The sequence below is a fragment of the Podarcis filfolensis genome (assembly GCF_964270895.1).
Source record: "Podarcis filfolensis genome assembly, chromosome: 7".
Classification (NCBI taxonomy): domain Eukaryota; kingdom Metazoa; phylum Chordata; class Lepidosauria; order Squamata; family Lacertidae; genus Podarcis; species Podarcis filfolensis.
In genome coordinates, this window is record NC_139603.1 from 17,159,436 (window position 1) to 17,185,914 (window position 26,479).

At 42.4% G+C, this 26,479-nt stretch overlaps 1 protein-coding gene across 6 annotated transcripts in view; it reads right to left on the minus strand.

Annotated features, from left to right (window-relative positions):
• Positions 1–26,479, minus strand: part of CDH18 (cadherin 18) — a 614,393-nt gene that overhangs the window by 250,945 nt on the left and 336,969 nt on the right. For all 6 annotated transcript variants that reach the window (XM_083623835.1, XM_083623834.1, XM_083623830.1 and 3 more), the window contains one exon: positions 10,481–10,659. The gene's annotated coding sequence lies outside the window, so the exon portion shown is untranslated. The remainder of the gene's footprint in view (positions 1–10,480; positions 10,660–26,479) is intronic.

Here is a 26,479-nt window from a genome sequence, read left to right on the forward strand (position 1 = left end):
GCACTATTGTGCAGCCACTGACTCCACTCTGTGGGGGTGATGAGGGCTGCCTGTGATGTATGTCCTCTGAAGTGGAGACCATGGGCAAGTCTACATCTTCTTGCCAGGATGCTTCAGGAGCAAAACTGGCAATGGCTCGCGAAGTGCTGCTTCATCTTCCTCTGAGCTGCAATGCAGATTGTTGCCCGACAGTATTAATAATAATAATAATAAATTTTTATTTATACCCCACCCTCCCCAGCCAGAGCCTGGCTCAGGGTGGCTAACACCAGTAAAATTACAATAAAAACATAATAGGGGAGAGAGAAAACACAACTTAAAATACAGGTTAAAAATACAATTTAAAATGCAGCCTCATTTTAATAATAGCCCATAAATCAAAACCATAAGGAGAGGGAAACTTAAGGGTCAGACCGAGTCCAAACCAAAGGCCAGGCGGAACAGCTCTGTCTTGCAGGCCCTGTGGAAAGATGTCAAGTCCCGCAGGGCCCTAGTCTCTTGTGACAGAGCGTTGCACCAAGTCGGGGCCAGTACTGAAAAGGCCCTGGCCCTAGTTGAGACCAATCTAGCCACCTTGGGACTTGGGATTTTGTACCGTCTGCCCTTCCTGAACATGAAAACTGGCTCTCGGGAATCAACTAGAAATATTTTATTTTTAAGGATGCCAGCAACAATGGAAGCTGTATGCCAGTTCTCCCACCTCCCACAATGTTGCTCATGTAGTGATATAATCTTATTATGCATCACTTGCCTCCACCACCACTAGCAGCTGCCAACAGTATGGGACAGGGGATGGTAGGAAATGTCACGCTATAGACTTGACACAAGGCTGCCATGTCAAATAGAATAGCTACAGTTCTAAATGCAGGACCCTTTTTATTCCAGGAGCAGAGACTACAACCTAGGTAAAGGTAAAGGGACCCCTGACCATTAGGTCCAGCCATGACCGACTCTGGGGTTGCTGCGCTCATCTTGCTTTATTGGCCGAGGGAGCTGGCGTACAGCTTCCGGGTCATGTGGCCAGCATGACTAAGCCGCTTCTTGGCGAACCAGAGCAGTGCATGGAAACGCCGTTTACCTTCCCGCTGGAGCGGTACCTATTGATCTACTTGCACTTTGACGTGCTTTCAAACTGCTAGGTTGGCAGGAGCAGGGACTGAGCAACAGGAGCTCACCCCGTCGCGGGGATTCGAGCCGCTGACCTTCCGATCAGCAAGTCCTAGGCTCTGTGGTTTAACCCACAGCATCACCCGCGTCCCACAGCCTAGAGGTGCCTGAATATAACCCAAAGAATCCCCAAATCCTCTGAAGCAAGTAGCATGCAACACCCAAAAGGACTTGACAGCAATCTGTATTTTTATTCAGCACATTCAACTTGAAAAGGGCATGAACAATTAAGTAGCAGCTTGTATAAAAAACATTTTAAGATACTTAGGTTTTACACATTCTCTAGGGAATTCCAGGGAAAACAAGCAAAAAGAAATATCTAATAAACTTAGCATGGATAAATGCAGTCTGATGTGCAACTGTATGTGGAGATGGGGGTACCTCACTTCCAGCTATATATACCTCCTATTGATTGCTGGATGATCTATTAAAATACCAAAAAAAAAAGTTTTGGAATAATTGACACTGAAAATAACTGTATTAACTATCATAGCCATTAGAAAGTTAAACAAGTATCAGGGATAAAGAACAGGGCTACACAAATGTTTTGGGCTATCCACTCTGACCCCAAGGTCTCCCACCACCAGCTTGGACCATATGAGTTTACATGTGAAATTAAGACGTTCTGCCTATTATGTCTCACTTTACACTTGTTTACACTGAATTGCATTTGCCATTTGGAGGGGTTCTTTTAAAGCACTTCACAATTCTTCACTGCTCACCCCTAACCCTCAGATCATTTATAAATAAATTTAAAAACACATTTCCCAATACTGATCCTTGAAAGACTTTACTTTCAACACCCCTCCTATCAGGAGAACTGTTCATTTTTTCCTTCTCTCTTTTCCCTATTACTTAAGAAGTTCCTGATCCACAAGAGGACCTCATCTCTTCTTCCATGATGGCTAAGCTTATTCAGGAGTCTTTTGTAATGTTCTCAGATGTATAGATAACCTTGAACAAATGGAGTGATCCCTGTTACATATTCTTCAGATAATGTTCACCTCATTTTTTATGTTAGGATTCCTCTCTCCCAGGAATCCAATCTCCCCCTTCATAAAAACCTTGACACCAGTTCACTTTGATCTCATTCCCAAAGAGATTTGTTCAGCCTGATACTCAGTGTAAAGACTTCCTATTCTCAGAACTTGTCTGGTGAACCTTAGCCTCTACTCCAAACAGGCTTTCACCTTCTACTCAAAAGCAATCCGTCACTTCCAAATGGAACAAACTAGGAAGACAAATAAAAGTTCAGCACAGCTCAACTCTATTCACACAGTGAATATCTCACAGTATATGATTATGACATTTTACATACTGTGAATAGGAAGCTTATATTAAATAGAATAGGGTTACTTACGAATTTTCATAAAATACACTGTATGGTGTAATTTTAATAATGCGAGACAATAACAGAAAATGCTTGTAATTGATTTCAGCCCATTTTCTTGACTTGGGAAAACCAAACTAAAACAAAACAAATATTAACTCAGTCCCAATTCCTCTGGTGACCTCTTGTTAACATAATGACCAGATTGATAACATTAAGATTTTAGAGCCCTGTGCAGATGTCCATTAAATGTTCCAGTACAGATCTGGAAGAGAGATCTAAATTCCTCCACACATTCAAGATTCAATTTGAAGAAGACCTACAGGCTTATGTTGATGTGGAAAAGGGTCCATGAAATACGCAGGCTATAGATACATGGGCACTGGGCATCATCCCAACCCCCCTCCACACACACTCATATACAATGTCCCTATCTGGGCTTCAGTCCTATCTATATGAGGTGGAATCATATTTTCTTGGATGTGAGGAAATTACAAAAACAGGGAATAAAGAAGTAACGTGAGCAGAAAATTAGTGAATCTCCAAGCCTTCTGTTACAATGTTTTAAATTAGATTTGCTTTAATTATTGAGAATCTATGGCTGCCCTGGGCACTTTTGGAAGGAAGGGTGGGATATAAATTGAATAAATAATAATAAACGATAAATAATTAAGATAACTCTGTTGGGGGGGGTGTTTGTCAAGTAGATAGTATAGGGGGGAATTCACGTATAGATTCCATTAGCAATCCTGCAAATGCTTTTATGAAATAATAAGGAAAAGGGCTGAGCACTTCTAACACAGTAGAAAAATGTAAATGAGTCTGGCATACTTGCTTGGAAGAAAAACAAAACACTGTCATCTAATTTAAAGGTTTCCTTTTTGTTTGAAAATTTAGCATCACAAAAATGTAATTAAACTCTAATACAATTAAAACAGTACTAAAAAAATCAACATGGCACGCTGGACTTCTGCTTGAAAATACCAGTCCAAGACACATACAGTTAATTATTGGAAGAAAGAGACCTCTCCTCCTTTAGCAGAATGGTTTTCTAGAGTTTAGGATGAAGCTAAAATGACAAACTAACATGATAGTGCTTCTGGAAGCTTGTTCACTCCAATATCTATCAGTTGAGCCATAGCGCTTTTTGGTAAAGTATTGGAGTGAAAGGTCATAATTAGCAGCAGACAGATAACGATAACGATAACGATAACGATAACGATATCTTTATTGTCATTGTCCCTTGCAGAACAATGAAATTGAAAACTACATAAAACTACATAAAACTACCACAAAACTACATAAAACTACTTAAAACTACATAAAACTACATAAAAACTACATAAAACATTCAAAAACGCCTAAAAACTCTAAAACCCCATTTTAAAATACACTATGCTGCGTTTAGAACCAGAATTGCATTAGCGTAGAAACTGTTTCTCAGACGGCTAGTCCTGGCCTTTATAACTCTATATCTTCTTCCAGGTACCCGGGTTTGCTGCACTTGTTTGCAGTGTGGTTTGAGAGACTCGCAGCTCACCTGTTGTTCAACACCTGTTTAAAACAGAGCTCCGTTCCTGGGGCAGCATGTGAGTCTGTTCCCCCCACATACAGACAGAGGACAGAGGCATCCAGAATGCAATTGCCTGCCTGTTCAGAACAAGACACTTTGCCGTTTCTCCCGATCTTCGAGGAACAGAGGAAGGGAAATCAGTTCCATCCACAATCTCCACAGTCTTTGAAAAGGCTGCCTGTCTGCTGGACTCTCTGTTTTCCCTTTTCTGCAATGAGGATAATGAGCTACATAAGGTTTGTAGATCAAAACCAGCACTTTGACTTGGGCCTGGAGCTGAAAATGTAGAGCTGGAAGTGTAGAAAAGGGCGACCAAAATGATCAAGGGGTTGGAGCAACGACTCTGTTGGAGGACAGGTTGCAACCTTGGGAGCTTTTTAGTTTGGCAGTGTGTGGCGGGGAGGCAAGAGAGAGGGGACAAAATTCATGGAGGATTAAGGTAATCATGGTGTGGCGTTTGCCCTCCTAGGTGTGTGACATCATACTGGGTTCATAAGGAAAGGGTTAAATGACTAACCAATAGGAACCCAAGGGGAGGAGTTAGAGTTAGAGTTGTTAAGAAGTCAGTCTTGGATTAGAGAAGAGAGAGGAAGGATAAGTCTGTGGGTTGGGCTAGTTTGATGTTTCTCCATGTGAACCAGGAACTGACCTCTCCAGATGACAAAACGACTTATCCTTTCTTATCTCTGCACCTGCGATCTTCTGGATCATGCAATGTTGTTAGGCAGTTGAGTGCACATGCATATTCTGTTTCCCTCCCACCTACCCTCCACACAGTCCTGGGGTGCTGGCAACCCATGCTACACCACTCCCTGGGAATCACAAGTAGGGAGAGCACTGTTGCACTCAGGTTCTACTTTCAGGTTCCCATAGACATCTGACTTGCCATCATGAGAAGAGAACACTAGATGGGCCTTTGGTCTGATTCAGCAGGGCTGGTCAGATGTTCTTATGTCTTCATTCAATTTGCTGCATTAAATGTGAAGATAAAAGTACCCCTGACTGTTACGTCCAGTCCCGGATGACTCTGGGGTTGCGCTCTCATCTCGCTCTATAGGCTGAGGGAGCCAGCGTTTGTCCGCAGACAGCTTCTGGGTCATGTGGCCAGCATGGCTAAGCCGCTTCTGCCAAACCAGAGCAGCGCACAGAAACACCGTTTACCTTCCCGCCAGAGCGGTACCTATTTATCTACTTGCATTTGACGTGCTTTCGAACTGCTAGGTGGGCAGGAGCTGAGACCAAACAACAGGAGCTCACCCCATCACGGGGATTCGAACCGCAGACCTTACGATCAGCAAGCCCTAGGCTCTGTGGTTTAGACCACAGCACCACCCATGTCCTGTGCATTAAATGTAGGGATGTGCAAACCCAGTCCCTTTACTTTCATGGATATTTCCACTTTTCGGGACAACATCAGTGCACATTCAGGATGCTTATCTGCAGAAGCAGATATATTATTTCTCTGCTACAGTGGCTCTGAATAATTTGCGTGCCTCCCATATGTATTACTACCTGAAACTTCACATTGTGTTGCCTATTCAAAAGCAGAGATACGAGTGCAGTTCTTACAAATTATTCTTCACATTACACAGGCAATTGGCTTAATTGTACATGATCGTCTCTATTTAAAAACATGGACAAGGAAATAAATTTATGCAGATCTGAATCATTATTGGACATAACTATATCCTGTTTCTCATTCAAAAACAAGGTTTATGAATACAGAACTGAATCATTGCTGAGGTTCACATGTGCAACTGGCTTAACTGTGAAATAGCTTGTAAAATCAAAACACTGTTTTGCAGATAATATTTAAAATATTTGCGGAATTATTAATTTCATAAATCATCTCAGAAATAAGTCCCACAAGTTCAGTGGAGCTTACTCTCAAACATTAGACATGCATAGATTTGCGTAGTAACTGTATTCTCCTCTGATATTTCTACAGTTGATCACACAGCAGATCACAAGTTCCATATCATTTCTAACATATCTCTGTTAAGCACTACCTTGCTTTTGCTCTATATTCTTCCTAGTATGTCTCACCAAATGTGCCATCTGAAATTTTATAGTCTAGAGGGAAAAAGGTCAAGCAGCCGACTTTTATTTCCTTTATCTCTCCATCAATATTTGCTCAGCACATTTTTATGAAGGAACATGATGTCGTATTAGCCCGTCATTCTAAGTGCTAAACTAATTATATTACTAATTACTGCAAAGGTCATGTGTGAGATTCAGGGGAACGTACTAAACAGTAAACGAGTTGCTATTATTTGCCAGCACAAAGACTTTTAAATCCTTGCTATAAATAGTGTATTTCCTTTCAATTCCCAAGCAGAGCAAATTATATGCTATCGGTTTTTTTAAGCTTCAACAGTACTTGAAATCAATACAAATGATGCCAAAGATACCCATTTCACTACTAGAGATGCTGATGAAGTTCACTAATATTGGGTTTATAATACAGATTTTCAGAGCTCATAATAACACTTGTTCTTATTGCTCTTTGTCCAAAACTCTTAATCCATTTCTAATTAATAATGAGGTATATTTCCAAATGATATCCCACTTTTGCATCAATTCAGTAAGCATCCATTCATTAAGGTCAGTGGGGTCACTAGATGCCGCTTCCGCCTGCCTAGATATTGATAGCTTTAACCCTTGCTTGATCTTAATGAGACACTGTCCTGTCTCCCTAACAACTGCATTTTTGCCTAGCCTTAGTATTCCCATTGCCTGATTGGGGAACGGAGCTTCTCGTTTCCACTATTCCTATTTGGAAGCCCTATGTCACTTACAGCATCAGGATTCATTCCATTTGATGGGAAAGTTTGGGGAATGAAGGATGCAGCCCATGGGTAACACTGGCATCCCTCCCCACAAGTGCCAATCATCCCCTCCATTTCCATATTGCAGCAGCCAATCAGGAGCCATGGCATCTGGAATCATAATGCACAACACACAAGGGTACCTTGCGGTTGCTTAGGATCTACAATTCCAAAGTGGCATTGCCCAAAAGTTCTAGAATGTTACCAGCTAATTTAGAACTAATAAAAACCAACCAGCAACTCTCATCATTTTTAGCCCAGATGTAATTCAGGTGGAGGAGGGATTCATACATCTCAACAAGAGGTGATGCATTGGTCAATGTTAGAAGAACTGCAAGGCGGCATCTGTCTATTGAAGGCACGTCCAGCTCCCAAGAGACTGAGATCTACTGCCAGTGTAAAAAAACTGGCAGTGACCTACCCATTGACATTAGAGGGAGGGGGAACATGCATGGGGTGGGTGGGTGGAAGGGGAGGACAGGCCGGAGTTGCTGAGCTTTTTGATGGGAGGAATGACAATCATCGTATCAACGATCGACATCGACAAACGCAAAACACGCAAACACATTACGCCACGGAGGAACAGAGATGGGGGTCGGGAGTTGGAAACATTCATTTGACCGTTATTTTAATCCCACAATCGATAAGGGTCCCATGATCGACAGCGATCTACCAGGAGCACCCAGGGATCTACCTGTCAATCGCAGTCGACCGGTTGAACATGTCTGGTCTATTGCATCTTCTTATAAGCAAAGGAACCACCAGGGTTAACAATGAACAAGTCCATTGTGTTTACTACAGATGACTCAAGAAGACTTTTTACCAGTTTCCTTAGATTTCAAGCACTTTGATTATTACTGTTACTATAATATATTTCACAGTGGAACAGTCTGCCTCAGGAGATGGTGAACTAGCCTTCCTTGGAAGTTTTTATGCAGTGGTTGGACGGACCTCTGTCAGGGATGCTTTAGTTGAGATTCTTGCATTGCAAGGGGTTGGACTAGATAATGCACAGTGTCCATTCCAACTCTACAATTCCATGATTCTAAGTAACTAGTGTACTTTATTTATATCCTGCCTTTCCCCCTGACCAGTGGCAGACTTCAGGTTTTCAAATTTTAGTGGCACCTTGTGCAATGCTAAAATTGCCTCCACCTCTAGCATCCCATTCTACAGCATTGTTGTGGTGCCCCCTGCAGTACATCACCCAGTGCGGCCAAACCAGTCGAGCTACCCTAAAACCACCTCTGCCCTGACAAGGACTCAAGACAGCTTACAAATAAAGTAAGAAAAGCTAGAAACAGTCCTTTAAAAAGCATTAAACATTAATAGAATTAAAACATGCCCCCCTCTCTCTATATATATGCAGATAATTACAATAAAAACAAGGGAAAACTCCACCAGCTTAAGCCCTACCATATGTGTGTGTTTGTGGCAATTATTGCAGCTCTCTTGTTCTTTGCCAACTATTGCATTATTCCTACCTTAAGGCCACCACATGAGAAGGTACTTGAAGAGCTTCTGAATTATATATATAAAAAAGTCAAGTGTATTTGTCCTTTGTGGCTGCAATTCAATAAAGCTATAAGCCCACATGGGAAATAATTGTCGAAACAGCCAGGGGTTTCTTTGGAGCTTCCGCTGCAGCTGGAAAGGCAAGGCAGGTTTTACTTAAAATTTAATCTAAAGAATTGGTTGGTTTGCCAGAGTGTGTTTGGTTATTCAGAATATTCCTCAATTATTCTCACTGCAGTCTCAAGGATGTTTGAAAACTGCCAACGGCCTGTGGGCAGCAGTTTTAAGCATCGTTTGACTGGGGTGAAAAAGTTAAAAGCTTTGAGGACTAGTATTCTAACAACCAGGTGAAGGTAAAGGGACCTCTGACAGTTAAGTCCAGTCGTGAATGACTCTGGGGTTCTGGCGCTCATCTCGCTTTACAGGCCGAGGGAGCCGGCATTTGTCTGCTCCGCAGACAGTTTTTCCAAGTCATGTGGCCAGCATGACTAAGCCTCTTCTGAAGCAATGGAACACCAACACCAGAAGAGCGCACAGAAACACCGTTTACCTTCCCCCTGGAGCGGTACCTATTTATCTACTTGCACTGGTGTGCTTTCTAACTGCTAGGTTGGCAGGAGCTGGGACTGAGCAACAGAAGCTCACTCCATCGCAGGGATTTGAACCGCCGACCTTTTGATCCACAAGCCCAAGGCCAGGATTTACATCCAAAAGTCACATCTAAACCACACGAAATCATAAACTTCCTAGATGCTACAGCAGGTATCACGAAACTTTTTAGACTGTGGCGCCAGCCACAACATGTCTGCCATGGGGATGATGGCGTAACACAAAATAGGAGAGAGAGTACAATGGTGAAGTTTTCCCCACTAATGTATTTCTATATGGGAAAAGGTTGAACCTGTTGAATTTCTACCTGGGGTCCTGAGGATTGCCGTTGCCTGGTGTCCAAACAACTTATTCAATCACCACTTGACTAAAAATGCTGACTGGTGGGGCCAGCCAAGCTTACTCTTTTTGCAGAAATCATTTAGAAGGGTGCCTGCACATCTTGCTTCATAACTTTCTTTCTAGGAGGGCTAGAAACATACTCTAAAAAAAGAAAGAATGTCACTGCACGTGCCATGGTGCCTGCTACTGCCAGGCTGGCAACTCCTCAGCTACAGAATGCAAATGGTCTGCATAATGAAGTCCTGGTGACCTTGGCACCCAGTATTTTGGAACACAAAAGCCTGGTCAACACAGTCACACATTCATCACTTGACAAGTAGAATATCAAATGTACGCCTGGTTGAGCCATTATAGATCTAGCACCACAGATAGCATTTACAAATCACCTGCTGTCACCTCAAAGGCAATAATTTTCTGTGCAGTTGCTTCAAATGTTCATCTATCAGTTATCAAACACTGAGTAATTTAATTAAGAATAATTATAATACACATGGATGTTTTTCGACCAGATTGACATCCATGCCTGGCATTACTCTTGCTTACAGGACTGCACCCACAGTATCATTCTGATGTGATGATGAATGTCAGAAGATTTTGTTCCATTTCTACTAATGCACCATTCACCAATATCCCAGGTCAGCATAGTGCAATACTGTACATCATTTTTAAAGTGTGAGCCCTTGGGGAAGAAGAGGAGGAGGAGGAGTTTGGATTTGATATCCCGCTTTATCACTACCCTAAGGAGTCTCAAAGCAGCTAACAATCTCCTTTCCCTTCCTCCCCCACAACAAACACTCTGTGAGGTGAGTGAGCTTCAGAGAAGTGTGACTAGCCCAAGGTCACCCAGCAGCTGCATGTGGAGGAGCAGGGAAGCGAACCCGGTTCACCAGATTACGAGTCTACCACTCTTAACCACTACACCACATTGGTTCTCCTATAGGAGAAACCTATACAGCATCATGTTCATAGATGATGCCACATACATTTAAATTGCACCAAAGCTCTTGCATAAAAGTGGCTTAAGATTTATTTTGATTCATGCTCCCACATTTACCATTTAGACGAGATCCACAAACATAATTGAGCCATTCCATTTTGACAAGATCCACAACTTACCACAATCTTCCGAGTCCCTACTCAGCCAGGTGGTAGTTGATTGGCCTTTGCCCAGAAGGGTCAAGTGAAATTTGTTGAAGACCTCAAGTCACAGAGATGACAGTCAACATATCCAATTTTTCAGTGACCAAGAAGCACATCTCTCAGTTGCAAGGAAATGACAGTATGTATTCTTCTCCCTGGAAACAAAAAAATAAAATTAAGTAAAATGCTGTTCTAGAACAGCAGCAGCTGCTGCGTAGTTAAAAAAGAAAAAAGGCTAAGGGGAAGGAAACAGAAAAAGAATATAAAAACTTAGGAGAGTTCACTTCCATATGGAAAGCTGGGAAGAAAGGGGCTACAGCTTGATGGCAGTGCATGCAAATTTTCTGTAGTTCAATATATGGCATCACTAGTTAAAATAAAAAAAGGTAGCAGATGATATGAATGATCTCTGTCAGATCCTCAAGAGCCACTGTCAAGTCAAAGTCTAGGCTACAGGTCTAGTCTGCCTGTTTTTCATTTGAATTAGGAGCAGGTTTCTATGGAACTATCAAAATTCAGAGATTAAGTAATGCATATGTTAAATTACTCTGACAACAAAAATAGCTCTAGTTTACCTTGCAAATGGAAAATAAGTGCATGCCAATGAACAGCATATTGCCAGATTATAATATAGATCATGATGAACCAATAATTTTGTAAATATACTGAGCTATCAGTGTTGTGTAGAGGATATTTCAGAGTTATAAATGACACATGGAGAGAAATATTTAAATTCCTAAACGGGGGGGGGGGGGAGATAGCAACACCCACAATAACTAATAGGCTTCTAAAGTGTAATCCAACACAAGTGTGGCTTCTGGGCTTGTTCTTGCATGTCAAAAGTACTTCAAGCTCCTCTGATAAGGTTTTATGAGCGCAACACTATACAGTAGTCAACACTGCTGCAGATAAAGAGTACATGCCCAGGAACTCCTCACAAGTGCTGTCAAATAATTAGCTCAGTGTCCTTGACATAATTACTCTGATAGGGAGTACATACATGCATATTTGAGATAGGTGAATTCTTACTTAACCAAGCAGGAGATAAAATATGCTGCATTATTCTGACCTCTAAGAAAATAAAATGGCTACAGACAGGGAGGGGAAGGGAGGGAGGGAGGATATCAGAGCACCTCCAAGAAGTTTCACATGTATTCATTTGTCTTCCTTATTCGCTCAGTCCTCCTTGAATGAAAACTCCCCACCAATTTTGCCACTGCTTTCTTAGACCCCAATGACTCAGCTTGCAGTTCATCAGGTAAATAGGAAAACTTACCCCTGTGTGAGTGTGTGTGTACACACGACAGACACATACAATGAGCTTGAGTTTGGACACTGATTAAATATACCAAGACAATGTGTCAAAGTAACTGGGTCACCAACAGAGACTTAGAAATCTGCCTGGATGTGGCCAGTGGAGTTTTTCACTGTTTAATTAAACCTCATTACAGTATAAAACGTGTTCTCCCTAACAGAGAGCACATGTTGCAGTGGGGCCTGCAGGCCACCCCATTGTTGCTGGTTGTATGTTTGGCGGGACTCAGCAGTGATTAGCCAAATTGGGTCACTGGGGAGATTAACTTGTTGCCAATTTGGAGGAGGGGTCAGAGGTTTTAAATGCTGGACTCCCAGCTCTGACCATCCTCTTGGGCTGCTTGCACCGGATCACCCACCCCCCTCCCTGAATTGGGGGGGGTGTTTGCTTTAACCTTGCTATGCCTGTCATGGGGTCATCTGCTTTTGGGGCAGGGGCCTGGTAGGAATTTTGTCCATTTGGCTGATTGGCTGGTGCCATTTGGTTTTTGCCTACTGCGTAGCAAATCATCACAACTTGTAAGGTTGGCGGTTAGACATTGGTTAAAATTGGTTGGGGAGGGGTAAGTGCCTGCCCCTCCAATGGTGGTGCTGAGAGGGAATTCTGTTAAAGGAACCCAGGGGCTTGCCATCCTTTTCGTCCTAGTCCCTGGCATCGGACTTGGGCCGGGCAAGACATCAGGAAGATGCGGGTGAGAAGTGAGGGACTGATGCCCAGCTTCATTTCTCCCCAATATTTGTTTCCCTGACTGGCTTCTGCTGGAATCTGGAAGTCAGTTCTGTCCCTGGGGCAAGGACAGGTAGTCGTAACCAATGCCTAAGCAACCACTCACTTGTGTGTATTTCAATAAAGTTGTGGCCAAAATCATGCCAAAAACCTTAAACAAAAATTGATGTGTGATGTGTGAGTTATTGGGGTGGCTTGGGGACCTCGACACGCAAATACATCTGTATGAGTCAAAATTGCTACACATGCTGAGTATTAAAGGGAGGCCTGAACATTCAAATGCAGCCAGTATCAAGTGAAAGCATCTAGAGGGGCTCAGAAGTTAAGGGAACATTTCTATGGGGTTGGAAGCCATTGACGAAGCAGAAGGCCACAATAGCCATTTTCACATCTGCAATGGTTTTTCAGCATTTATAGTTCTGTATCCCTAAATTTTGGTGCCCATTTCATTCCTTCAGTATAGTGGCCATGATCAACTAATGTTATGGCCCCAAGGAGTGTTCACAGCGTCCTTCAATTATTAGTTATGGCACATAAATATACCCTGCAACCCCCATCTGCAACAACCAGCAATGGGAGTTCCATGCATGCGTGAAACTCTAGATCACACCAATGCTTCCAAGGACATCATCAGGCAGCAAATGTTAACGAATGCATATTATTTTCTGCAGCTGCACAAAATGTCTTGCAAGCAAGCAATTGAAAATGGGTTATAAACAATACCTTCCTTTCCTCTCTGTCTATCAACTTTTAATATAAACCTTTTTACTAACAGGCTGAATTATTTTTAATTTGGTGGTGGTGAAGTCAAGGGACGCAGAAGTTGTCTTTACACACACACACACACACACACACACACACACAGAGAGAGAGAGAGAGAGAGAGAGAGAGTTATTCGGTAATGCATGAATGATAAGGTTTTCTGTGAAGACATTACTAATTTAGTTTATGGAAGAATTCAGAGCAACTTTAAAACAAGATTGGAATGGCTATTTTACCTCCTTTAGCAATGCTTTATTTTGAAATGTTTATGGTACTACTTTTTTATAATTTTGCTGCATTAAATGTATACAGTGGTACCTCAGTTTAAGAACAGTCCTGTTTACGAATGATTCGGTTTACCAATTCCGCAAAACTGGAAGTAGTGTTCCGGTTTGCGAACTTTACCTTGGTCTACAAACGGAATCAGAATGGTGGAAGGGCACCGGCAGCAGGAGGCCTCATTAGGGAAAGCACACCTCGGTTTAAGAACAGATTCAGTTTAAGAACAGGCTTCAGGAATGGATTAAGTTCGTAAACCGAGGTACCACTGTGTTTTATACTTGACTTCCCCCGTAATGCCTTAAAAAAAAAAAAATCTTTAAGAGAAGACTGTATTTTTCTGTTACTGTAATTGCATTGCTTTGGAGGTATATTTTATATTCAATCTTCTTCTGTAATGTTTTATTTTGGGATGCTTTATTTGATGTTTTAATGTGGGTTGTGAACTGCTTTAAAATATCTCCTTAGAAGTATAAAGATAAGCCTCAGAAAGAGGGAAGGAGGGAGTAGCCCAGAGCAATATTGCGGAAAACTGACATGCCCAAAGACAGTACCTCTGCAGAGATTGGGGGAATGCTCTCCTTCCTTCCCTGCTGGAAGCCTTCTTCAGGCAACTCCCCAAAGCCACTCTGGCTGTGGCCAGTGGCAGAATATCAATAGACTATGCTTATCCAGCCCCTCTTCCTGTTCCCTGTGGCAGCATAGGAGTCAGGGGGCATGGCATGCATCCCAGGGGGAGTGGCACGGGTCCCGGGGTGTGTGTGGCAAGCAGAGCATGGCCCGGGGGGTGCCACCAATCGGGGGTCGGCATTTTGTCACCCCCCATTTGGAATGGCACCTGGTGCGCCCCCCCCCCGCCCCTACCTCGGAATGCCCCTGATAGGAAGCATGCTGAGTGTATTGCAGGAGTGTTATTTTATCCTCTTTGAGTGAGAGCATACCCGCCAACATATCTCTGATGAAAATATGGATGTTCTATTCCGTAATAATAATTTTATGAATTCTACACACACACACCCCAGACGCGGGTGGCGCTGTGGATTAAACCACAAAGCCTAGGACTTGCAGATCAAAAGGTCGGCGGTTTGAATCCCTGCGACAGGGTGAGCTCCCATTGCTTGGTCCCTGCTCCTGCCAACCTAGCAGTTCGAAAGCACGTCAAAGTGCAAGTAGATAAATAGGTACCGCTCCAGTGGGAAGGTAAACGGTGTTTCCGTGTGTTGCTCTGGTTCGCCAGAAGCGGCTTAGTCATGCTGGCCACATGACCCGGAAGCTGTACACCGGCTCCCTTGGCCAGTTAAGCGAGATGGCCGCTGCAACCCCAGAGTCAGCCACAACTGGACCTAATGGTCAGGGGTCCCTTTACCTTTACAACCCGCCCCCATCTGACAGAGTTGCCGCAGCCACTCTAGGGAGCTTGGAACATATATATAAACACAACAAATGGTTTTTTTAAAAAAAACCTTCCCTATAGAGGGCTGCCTTTGGATGTCTTCTAAAGGTTGTATAGTTACTTATCTCCTTGGCTCAGGACTCGCATAACACCAACATTTCTCTGATGAAAATAGGGATGTCCTACCATACCCTCCAATAAGGATGTCCTAAGGAAAGGTGGGAGATCCTCAGATGAAATCAGAAACTGGGACAGCTTCTGTAAATCTGGGACTGTCCCTGGAAAATAGGGACATTTGGAGGGTCTCCCCTGGAGGAACTGAATAACTGAGTACTCCTGGACTGGAAAAGAGAGAATTTGGGGAGTCCGTTTTCTCTCAGACCTAAGAGCAGCGGAGGAGGGCAAGCAGCATTCTGAAAACATTCCTATTTTATGAGAAAACTTGTATGCTTTTCGCTTAGTTTTTCATACTAAGATTTTAGTAAGTGGGACATAAAAGACGCTAAGGAATACTTTGTGTAAAGGGGCCTTCAAAAGCCAAAATAATGCTGCAGCTTGCCTGAGCTCCCTCACATAAAAGAGCTAAATGATTTGCTCTCAGATTTAGCAACCCCAGCAAAAAGAGATATCACTTTAAAATAAAGAATAAGGGATATATATTGGTAGGTGCCTGAAAAGAAATCTCTAACTCATCACACTGTGCTTTCAAGGGAAACTTTAAAACAAAATGGAGGCACTTCAAAATACCTATTAATCTTGCTTCTAAGAAAGAAACTAATCTCTCATGCCTGTAGGCAATTAGAGTTACGTGGCCTTCCGGGCTGGAAAAAATGACAAACTGGAGAGTATCAGACTGAATAAACATTAGGATACCAGACTCATGCAGCCTTTGGGAATCACTCGATAACATTATTTTTGAGACATCTCAAGCTGAATGGCATTAAACCTTCGAGGAACCAATTTCCATTTGAAATGAAGAACCAACATTGTCCATAAAGTGAGAGCTTAGCTTATAGTCCTGTTTTTCACGAACATATTCAGCAGTGTCAAAAATTGGGGTTTTTTTAGGGGGGGGGCAATTATTTTGGCACAGCTTGTGAAAAGGTGAGTTCAATAATTTATACTGCCCTAATTTTTCAATTTTCATTACATCACCTCAATGACATCATTCCATAGCTTAAGGATGGAGAACATGTAGACTTCCTTACGACGCTAGACTACAGCTCCCATCGTTGATAACCATTGGCCATGCTGGCTGGGACTGATGGGAGATGGAGTCTTCCAATATAGGGAGGGACACCGGTTTCCCGTTCCTGATGTGGTAAAATCCAGCAGCTAGCTTGTGTACAGCACATGATCTCACACACTGCATGATTCTTGATTGGCCAATTCTACCCATGTAACTAATCAGCAACTGGGGTGGTGGAATGGAAGTCAAAGGAACTTTAAATCCTTTCACTAGGAACAAGATAAAGCCTAAAAAAGCACAAACTGCAGGTCAAACAGTTGTTCTGGAAAGCCACTTCCAAGCTTGAGAGGAGGTGGAGTTGCAGGCTTCACGCCCCCTCCACGTGCGCGGGGCTGGCCCTCAGCCTCCGCATGATTGAGGGAATCCCTGGGCACGTCATCCCCTGGCCAGCCAATCGGCTGGCTTGGGGGGAGTGGCCTGGGCTATTTAGCCCCAGCGCGGCCAGGGATCTCCCAAAACTGCTGCTACATGAATTTATTTATTTATTTATTTATTTATTCATTCATTCATTTTTAAAACTCAGGGCTGTACCCATTTTATTCCCTCTCTTCTCCTCTTTACAAATGCCCTCAAAAACTGCAAAGTCACAAAACATTAAGTGGAACATTTTATAAATTCAAAGCGGTGTTACCAAAGGATCAAACCATACAATGAATAAGAAAACATAAAACAGCACAATAAAATAAAAGAATGTTATTTCCCCTTTCCAATGATCCAGCCACTATTAAACACACCAATCAATGATCAAGGAATGCTTGGGGAAAACAAAGTTTTCAGAAGCGTCTTCAACCTTGTTAGGTCTGCAGGCACATTTGCACTCTGGAGAAATGGTTGTGGGCACCAAACACACACGGCGGCAACCCATGCAATTCGATACAACAGAATGCTTATTTCATGTCTGATTTTGACAAGGGAAGCAGAGAGAAGAGCGCTTGTGGGCACCACAGATAGCCTCTGTGGGCACATGTGCATCTGTGGGTGCCACACTGGCATCATAAAAACATGAAATAGATGGCACATGGTGCCCTATTTTCCCCACTCCCCTAGAAAAGACTAACATTGAAAGCTGCTTGACAGGTAGATAAGCAGGTTTATAGACGTTGTTTGTGGCACCAACACCAAGGGCTACCCAGTTGCCGCTGACCTGTCACAGTGCCTTTTTGGTGGTAGCTTCCCCGGTTGTGGAATGCCATCCCTGTCTTCTTTATTATTCAGTTTCAGGAGTAATTTGAAAACATCCCTATTTACCCAGGCATTTGGCAGCTGCAGAATACTGTTCCTGACAACCTCAAGATTACTGGATAGAATGACTGTCTTTAAATGTTTTTCTCTAAATGAAATGTTTTCTTTTTAAAATAATGTTTTAATGGATTTAGATTTTTTTTAAATAATAATAATAATGTTGAACTGTTTCCATTCCTGTGCTCCTTCAGGAAGAAGGGATACAAATTCAATAAATAAATATCCTACAGGTACAATCCACACTTCTGCCAGTCATTCATTTGTCACATAAAAACCTAAGAAAAAAGAAGAGGAGGATTCTTCTAATACCTTGAAACTAATTTTTTTTTTAGATGACATAAATAAATAAATAAATTCAATTTATTTAAGTAATTCCACTTGGGATCAGCGTAGGGAATGTCCTGTTACGAGTTTCAATATATTCTTAGAGTTCTGAATACGATATAATCACTCTTTTGCTACAATTTTGGCACATGCAAAATAATATTTTATTGCAGTGAAGATCAATGGGAGACACTGTGGTAAACTTCAGTAAACCACTGAGTGATGTAAATGTTTAGCTTAGCAGCTTGAGTACTTTTTTCATGCCATTTTGGGACACACACAATTCAATTATACCAAAATATTATTGTTGATTTCACTCAGCGGTCTCTAGATGTCACTGTATTTTTTCCCCTTGATGATTGTTGTTCATCCTGGATGAAGCTGAAGTTTTTAAGAGCTGCATATAGATGTTATTCATTTCACATCACGGCATAAAATAAATCTGTGTAACTGTATTTCATATTCAATGTGAAGGATAGGCTTAATTTGCAATTTCTGCATGATGTACTTAATCAGCCTTGCTAATTATGAGACCTACTGAATTTTCCAGATCAGCAAAAATTGCCAATGTAGGGAGCTTTTAAATTGAGGACATTTCCTATTGACCATATTCCAAAGCCTCTTCTTTATCACTAATGCATAATGAAAGAAGGAGAAATATCAGTGTTTCAATAAAAAAACAAACCATAGAGAAGTGTTGTGGGGCAGAGGAATTTTAATAAAATTAAAGGGTGGGGAAATTCGCAAGAATTCCAAGCCATTCCCCCCACCCCCAAAAAAAGAAAATATCAACATTACAGCATTTGAACAGGAAGTGTTATGTATTATATGGCTCCAAAACATATCAAACCAAGGCTGTTCTCCCACATTCCCCTCCTCTCTCCTGCCATCTCTCTGACACATTCACACATGCACTCTGCACCTCAGGCAGGTACAGTTCAGACCATCATGAGCACAAAGTATTCATGCACACCCTCCTCCCTTTCCTGATTTGCTCAAACCATAACTTGCTGTGCCATGCGAATCAAGCAAACAATTTTAAATTTAATCCACAGACTAAAGTGGATTAGGAGGGGTTCCTTGTCAGTAGCAATAACTATCGTTTAACCAACTTGGAGACGCTGGCAAACCAAGGCTTTAACAAAATGGGAAAAGGAGGGAGGAATTCTGTATGGAGAGAAAAAGTGCTCAAACCCCCAGGTTACCAATCAACAATGGTTTGGCCATGATAGCTAAACCAGGCTACTCAAAAGAAAGGGCCAGTATATGCTGAGGATTTTATGCATAAATTTGGGCCTATTTAGCTTCTCAGTACCTAAAGCCTGGTAACCTGACCAATGAGGAAACTTATACTGTATTCCAGAAGAGGACATTCTTACACATGTGGAGAGAAGAATAATGATGCAAATATTCTACAAACACTTGGGTGCACCTATCATGATCACAATGAAATCTCAAATTAATGAAGCCCTCAGGCTATCTTCAACTTGCATGTTTATGCCATTCGTAAACAGACTTAAAGGGGTTGTTGTTGTTGTTGTTTTGCACCCAACTGCAAACAAACAATGTTTAGAATACATTGCTTTAAAATGGCATTTATTAAAAAAAATTAAAAAAAATATAGAAGTAACTGTGAGCACAAATACTTTTGAAGACATCAGCCTTATTCGCACAAGTCACCCTTTGGATAAATTCCCGTAATTTTAAATGCCACCCACTTACGCACATATACAGAGACGTTGGGGAGTTTTTCACCGCAGGGCAGTTGCAACGCTCATTAAAATATAATAAGCTCCACGATGAATAGAATAAACACTCATTACAAATTAATGAGAATAATTAGCATCCGAATCGTCCTGTGGAGCAAGACTCATTGGTTTTTATGAAGATCATGATATCCCCAGTCATGGTCCAAATGAATCAAAGTGTCAGATTGTATCCTAAAACAACACAAATAAAGAGCCCACAGATGCATTAACTGTTCCAGCATTGTGCCAACCTCTGACCCGGCTGTCAATTAGGAGATGCACACTGGCACACCTATGTCTAAGCTAGACATTTTCAGGCTAGATAGCTTTCTCGAGAGCATGCATTATTTTGGCAGCTGGGAACAAAATCCAAATGTCCATTTTTCGACACATTCCAAAATAATTTACAAGAAGTGGTGCACTTTTAATAATATACACTGCGGCAGTAGCTCTTCTTCTTCATCATCATCATCATCATCATCTTCTTCTTCTTCTTCTTTTGTCTTCTCCTTCAAATTGTATGGTAACTCCAGCAAAGTGAAAGAGCTACCTTTCTCTCTTTCGTTCCCTGAAGGGATTTGGTCATTTGGCATCCGTCTATAGCGGTTCATTTAAAATTGACCTGGCAGCATCCATTCCACCTGGCTGCAGCCAAGGAAGAGAAGGGAAGCAGGGCTATTCATCTGCTCAGTGGAGAGACCAGCTGTTTTTGGACGATCCTTGTCTCCTTCAAATATCAACTGGCCACAACCCATTCCATCATGCCACAGCACAGGGATAGATAAGAAGCTACCCTATCAGCTCTGCAGAGCGATCAGCTCCTTCTCTCCCTGAATTGCTTCCATTCCAACTGGCCATTGTAAGAACTACTGTGTAACTTAAATTGCAAGAATTGGTGGACAGATTTCTTTTCTTCTTCCCTTCTCATCCCTTTTTCCTTTAAGTGCAGTGCAGGCCTCCAAGCAAGCAGTAGCTTTTCTTTAAAAAAAGGGATCTGACGTAAGTTGTTTTGGAAGCCTTTCTGGCTGAAAAGCAAGATTAAAATCCTAGTTTTCTACGTAATGGGTCACTATAGTTTCAAAAAATTATTTTAGTTGAAGTTCTTATGCTGTATGTTTAAATTTGTTCTATAGATTCTGTATGAACCTTGCCCCGGGTATTCTAAAAACATAAAGCTAGTGTGTGGAACTAGCTGGTAAGGGCTAGAGAAATAGGTGCTTCTGAGAGGGACTAACATTTCCATGTTATTGTTGTTTAGTCGTTTAGTCATGTCCGACTCTTCGTGACCCCATGGAACAGAGCACGCCAGGCACTCCTGTCTTCCACTGCCTCCCACAGTTTAGTCAAACTCATGCTGGTAGCTTCGAGAACACTGTCCAACCATCTCGTCCTCTGTCGTCCCCTTCTCCTTGTGCCCTCCATCTTTCCCAACATCAAGGTCTTTTCCAGGGAGTCTTCTCTTCTCATGAGGTGGCCAAAGTATTAGAGTCTCAGCTTCAGGATCTGTCCTTCCAATGAGCACTCAGGGCTGATTTCCTTAAGAATGGATCAGTTTGATCTTCTTGCAGTCCATGGGACTCTCAAGAGTCTCCTCCAGCACCATGTGATCCCCTTCATGGATCACTGCCTTGCCGTGGTGAAGGGGCTTGAATAACTCAGAGAAGCTATGAACTATGCGGAGCAGGGCACCCAAGATGGACAGGTCATAGTGAAGAGTTTTGACCAAACATGATCCACCTGGAAGAGGAACCGGCAAGCCACTCCAGTATCCCTGCCAAGAAAACTTCATGGACAAAGACAACATTTCTATAGTCTGGGGCAATCAGAGAAGCATGTGGAATCCTAAAGGAACTGATAATACAAATCCACTCAAAGGTTAACGGTGTATAAATATTTGTGCTAATTGTGGTCTGTTAAGCATCATGCAGTAATACTAGTGTGTTGACAAATGCTCAGTAATGCATTTTATTAAAAAGGCAAACAATCTCTGCTAATGTAGTGGTCGTGCTGTGAATGCGGCTGGCTATCCTTTTTAAAATGATCCCTCTGCAACTGACAAAGTTGTGTGTTTGGTGATGGCTCCAGCATTTGGTACCTGGCTTGCTTCCTAGCTTGACAGTGCAGGAAAGAAATATGGGGCATCTTGTTAATAGTTATGAAGACTGCTCAATTTGATGGTCACTGGGTTGTCTGCAATGTACCAGTATGAGTGTTTAGAAGTGCATTGTTTAGACATCAACACCAATGATAGTGAAGAGCTCGCCATTTATGAAAACAGGCAGATGTAGACCAGACTTCCACACAGGTTGTTCTTCCCACCTGTGGAGACTGTAATTCAAAGTCTTGGAAGAGCAACAACAATCTAGGAGGCACGTTCAATGCTGAACTATGGCACTATCACTGCGTATGTGGTCTAAACCACTGAACCTCTTGGGCTTGCTGATCAGAAGCTTGGCAGTTCAAATCCCCGTGACGGGGTGAGCTCCCATTGCTCTGGCCCAGCTCCTGACAACCTAACAGTTCGAAAGCACACCAGTGCAAGTAGATAAATAGGTACTGCTGCGGCAAGAAGGTAAACAGTGTTTCTGTGTGCTCTGGCACTCGTCACTGTCCTCTGTGTGCCAGTAGCAGTTTAGACATGCTGACCACATGACCTGGAAAACGGTCTTTGGACAAACGCCGGCTCCCTTGGTGAGTGCCGCAACACCTTAGTCGCTTTTGACTGGACTTAACAGTCCAGGTGTCCTTTACCTTACGCTACTTCAAGCCATCTTTGCAATTATTTATCCAAGTCTACAACACCATTCATTGCAGGATTAGTATAGCTTAGTTATCACAAACTGAAGATAAGGTGCCCAACACAAGAGGGGTTCATGGTATGGAATGTGGTCCACTTGGAGAGAAGGCACTTTTCGGCACGTGGAAAGCAAGCTTGTCAGGGAAATGGTTACGCTAGAATCCTTCTGCATGAAATCTGTGGAAGAGGTTATCATTTTGTACTTGCTGACTCCCACCCAGCACTGGTCAGGAATTCTTAGGAACAAAACACACACAAAAATCAGTGCAGCTTCGAATTTAGTGGTTTTAAAGGTTCGGTTCATCATCTTGATTCAAAACGGCATCTAACTGTACTCAAATATAAAGAAAAAATTGTTCCCTGATTTCAAGAATCAGCATGCAAAAATTTGGGAAAGATCAAATTGTATTCTCATTCCAAGGTTAACAGTATATACACTGAACTCCAGGTGAGCTTATTTTCAAATAACACACAATATTAACTCTCTCACACACACTTTTACACAAGCACAGACACTTGTTTAGCCTTGTGCTGGTGGTTTTCTCTTTCTCCTCTCCCCTCCCCCCTTTTCTAAGGTGTTGGGCAGAGAGTCTAAGCTCCAAAATACTGAGCTTGACAAGATTTTGTATTGAAAGGTCCAATATTCCATTCCAGTTCTGCTAAAGAGCGCATGGGGAGATGGAGGGAAGATTGGTTGGGGGAAGCACTCTACTCCCCTAAACCTGGAGATTTGGGGTGGGGGGAGGGTGGTTGTCTTGTGAAACGAATCTTCCAATAAACACTTCAAAACTCTAACAAAGAGAAAGAAGGAAAAAGAAAATGCTTAGAAAGATAACAGTGCTTTTTTGGTGTGACTTACCTATTTAGGGTTAAATTAACAACAATGTACAGTTATTATATTACTTTGCACTTCTCCGACTCATAGGGCACTTATGGACAGCCTTTTAGCGTGTTATTTCACTCATAAAGGGAAAAGACTGGAGATATTTGTAACGTACGTTGATCAGGGAAGTGAGGGAAGAAGAACAGCAGTCACCTAGAGTGTTAATGATAGCCTTTAAAGAAGTATCAGTTCCCTCAAGTAACAGGATATTCTTGCAGCATCTCAAGGCTGCTTAACAGCCCACTACACAACTCAGGTTTCTTTCCCTTCCTCAGCCTCTTTTTTTCCTCCTCTCATCCCAGGCAAACACCCACCCAGACAGAACCAAATATTTAGCACCCAATCTGTATTCCTAGGGCCAAGGTGTAATCTTGATCCTTGGCTCTAGGAACCTCAAGTTGATGTCTACTCCCATCAGTACACTTTAGATGTGAACCTATAGAAGGCACAGCCAGATCTACCCATTATAAGACAATAGCATTGCCCTAACAACCACACCTTGATGATCACAATTGACCTTGACTCATAATTAAAACTCCTCCATATCCTTTGCATCTAGTCCATTTCACCACGTGGTTCTGGTTACTCCTGCCTGTGAGCTCTCCAAATCCTTGCAACCGATATCACATATTGTTCCTATTTAATTTCCAGTTAATAAGAGTATGATTCAGTAGCATGCTTGCTTAGCTACAGGACAGGAGACAACTGCTGAAGGCACTTCAGTATTATTATTTATTAAATTTGTATTAGCAAGCTCTGTACTATCCCTGCAGCCTCTATGAGACATGGCTAGCAAACAGATGGTTTTAATAGAGGTAGCTAAAAAAAAAACAAGGAAGCCTGCAGACACCCAAACTGTAAAAGGTACATGGAAAAAACAGTGTAAAGCATGAGTCTTCAAACAGGTTGCTCTGCCTGCCAATTCAATAGCACAGGTCTTGCTAGCACAGTCTGAACAACAATATAGCAGTGCTTATTCTTATCCCAGACAGCAAACCACATTCAGCCTCTGCCTGCATTTCCCTACATAATTCTTCAGGCTCTCTACATCTGGAAGGGCTGCTCCCTTCTCAAGGTCAGTTACGTGTCACACCAGGAGCTCCTGGGAAATGTAGGTCCTAGACTTAGCAGTCTCCCATTAGACGCTCCTTGTTCTCTTGCTTAATAAATCCCTTTAGCTTTATTAACGGATGACGTTCTGACTCAAACACTGCGGTCTATTTTTCCCCTCTTGCACTCTTCCAGGAAGTCAGTGTATGGAGAAAAGATTGCCAATCACATCAGCTCATGCCTTTGGCTTCACACAGTTTGGGGTGCTTTCTGATTTAGGGGGAAATTCTGATCCCATAAGGAAAGGTGACATGGAAATTGGCTTATGTGCCTACACTGCACTCCTAGACTAGCTTCCATGCATAAAGAGGAGAGCTGTATAAGCAACCTTCTCCTTCCCACATCTAATACCCACAGGTTTTTATTCCAAAACTTTCCTCTAACTTTCCCCCCCAAAATGCACACCATCATGTGGAGGTTCCATTTAGGTAATTGTCACCCTGATGCTGAACTATTGCTTTGGAGGTGAGAAGGGACCATTCAAAAACAAAACAGCATTCCTGGGGAAACCCCAATGTATGCAGGGGTATTTAACTGTTGAACTTTGCACACACATCCTCCAAAGTTTGTTGAAATGTAAACTAAACATGCATCCCTGCACATGGAGGAGGGGTATAGCACAGGACAACAGTTAAATGAGCCATTGATGTGCAAAAGGAGTGAAAGGAGTAAGCGGGTGCTGCTCTGAAGATTCCCAGGAATTGTGATACGTGGGAAGAAGGGAGAGGAAAGGAGGAAGGTTAAGCTGTTGTGAAAAAGTAAAGGGAAATACAAGCGCACAGAGTGGGGCTCTCAGGCAAAGAGAAAGGCAGCAGGCATACAAAACAGGAAGAGGTGTAAGGGCATAACAGAGGCACACATAGATCCCTTAACTTGCAATCTTATGCCTACTTACCTGGGAGTAAGTCCTACAAAACTCAGTGGGTCTTACCTCTGAGTAAGTATGTCTACCCAGACCAAGTCTTGTTGTGTTTAATGGGTCAACCTAGGCTTTGGTTTAGGGTTCAGGGCTCTTGTGCCTGTAACTGTGGTATAAAAGGTAAAGGTAAAGGGACCCCTGACCATTAGGTCCAGTTGTGACCGACTCTGGGATTGCGGCGCTCATCTCGCTTTATTGTCCGAGGGAGCCGGCGTACAGCTTCTGGGTCATGTGGCCAGCATGACTAAGCCGCTTCTGGCGAACGAGAGCAGCACACGGTAAAGCAGTTTACCTTCCCGCCGGAGCGGTACCTATTTATCTACTTGCACTTTGATGTGCTTTCGAACTGCTAGGTTGGCAGGAGCAGGGGCCGAGCAAAAGGAGCCCACCCCGTCGTGGGGATTCAAACCGCCGACCTTCTGATCAGCAAGCCTAGGCTCTATGGTTTAACCCACAGCGCCACCCATGTCCCTGTGGTATAGTAGACAGAAATTCAACAAGTCTTTCCTAGTTTGGAAAATAACTTCACTATGACTGTACCATTATTATTATTATTATTATTATTATTATTATTATTATTATTAAAATTTCTACACCGCCCCTCATCCGAGGATCAAATGGTGGTTTCCGATATTAGCTGAGATTCCTGCATTGCAGGGGGTTGGACTAGATGACCCCCGGGATCCCTTCCAACAAGTTTGCAATTCTGTGAATGAAAATGACATGTGAAACAAAAGACATGGAGACGTTTGATGAAAGTACTGCCATTCCAACTATGCACCAGGAAATAAAATATTTGAATCATAAAGCAAGAATAATGATTCAGAGATCTGCAGAACATGTTGACTCAGAATGAATTCTTGCTGTGTTCAGTGGGGTTGATTCAAGGGTAAGTATGCAATATACCACAGACAAAATAACCCCAATTGAACATAATGGGCCTACTTTACTTCTGAGTAAATATACAGTACACAGGACTGAACTGTTAATCTCTGTAACAGTATCTAAAAAAAGTAGATACTGCTTGAAGGTGGATGATACATGTCTTTTCTGGGCTGCTGCTCAGATGCCTGTAGATTATTTCACCGCCCTATAAAAGCCAGGCTTTTAGACTTGCCAAGAGTCAGCACTTCAGGTTGCTAATGCTATATATCACTGTTAAAAATACCTTAGTCTAGTCAAACAAAATTTCTCTCATCACTGAAGAAATCATGGAAACACTTGTTTG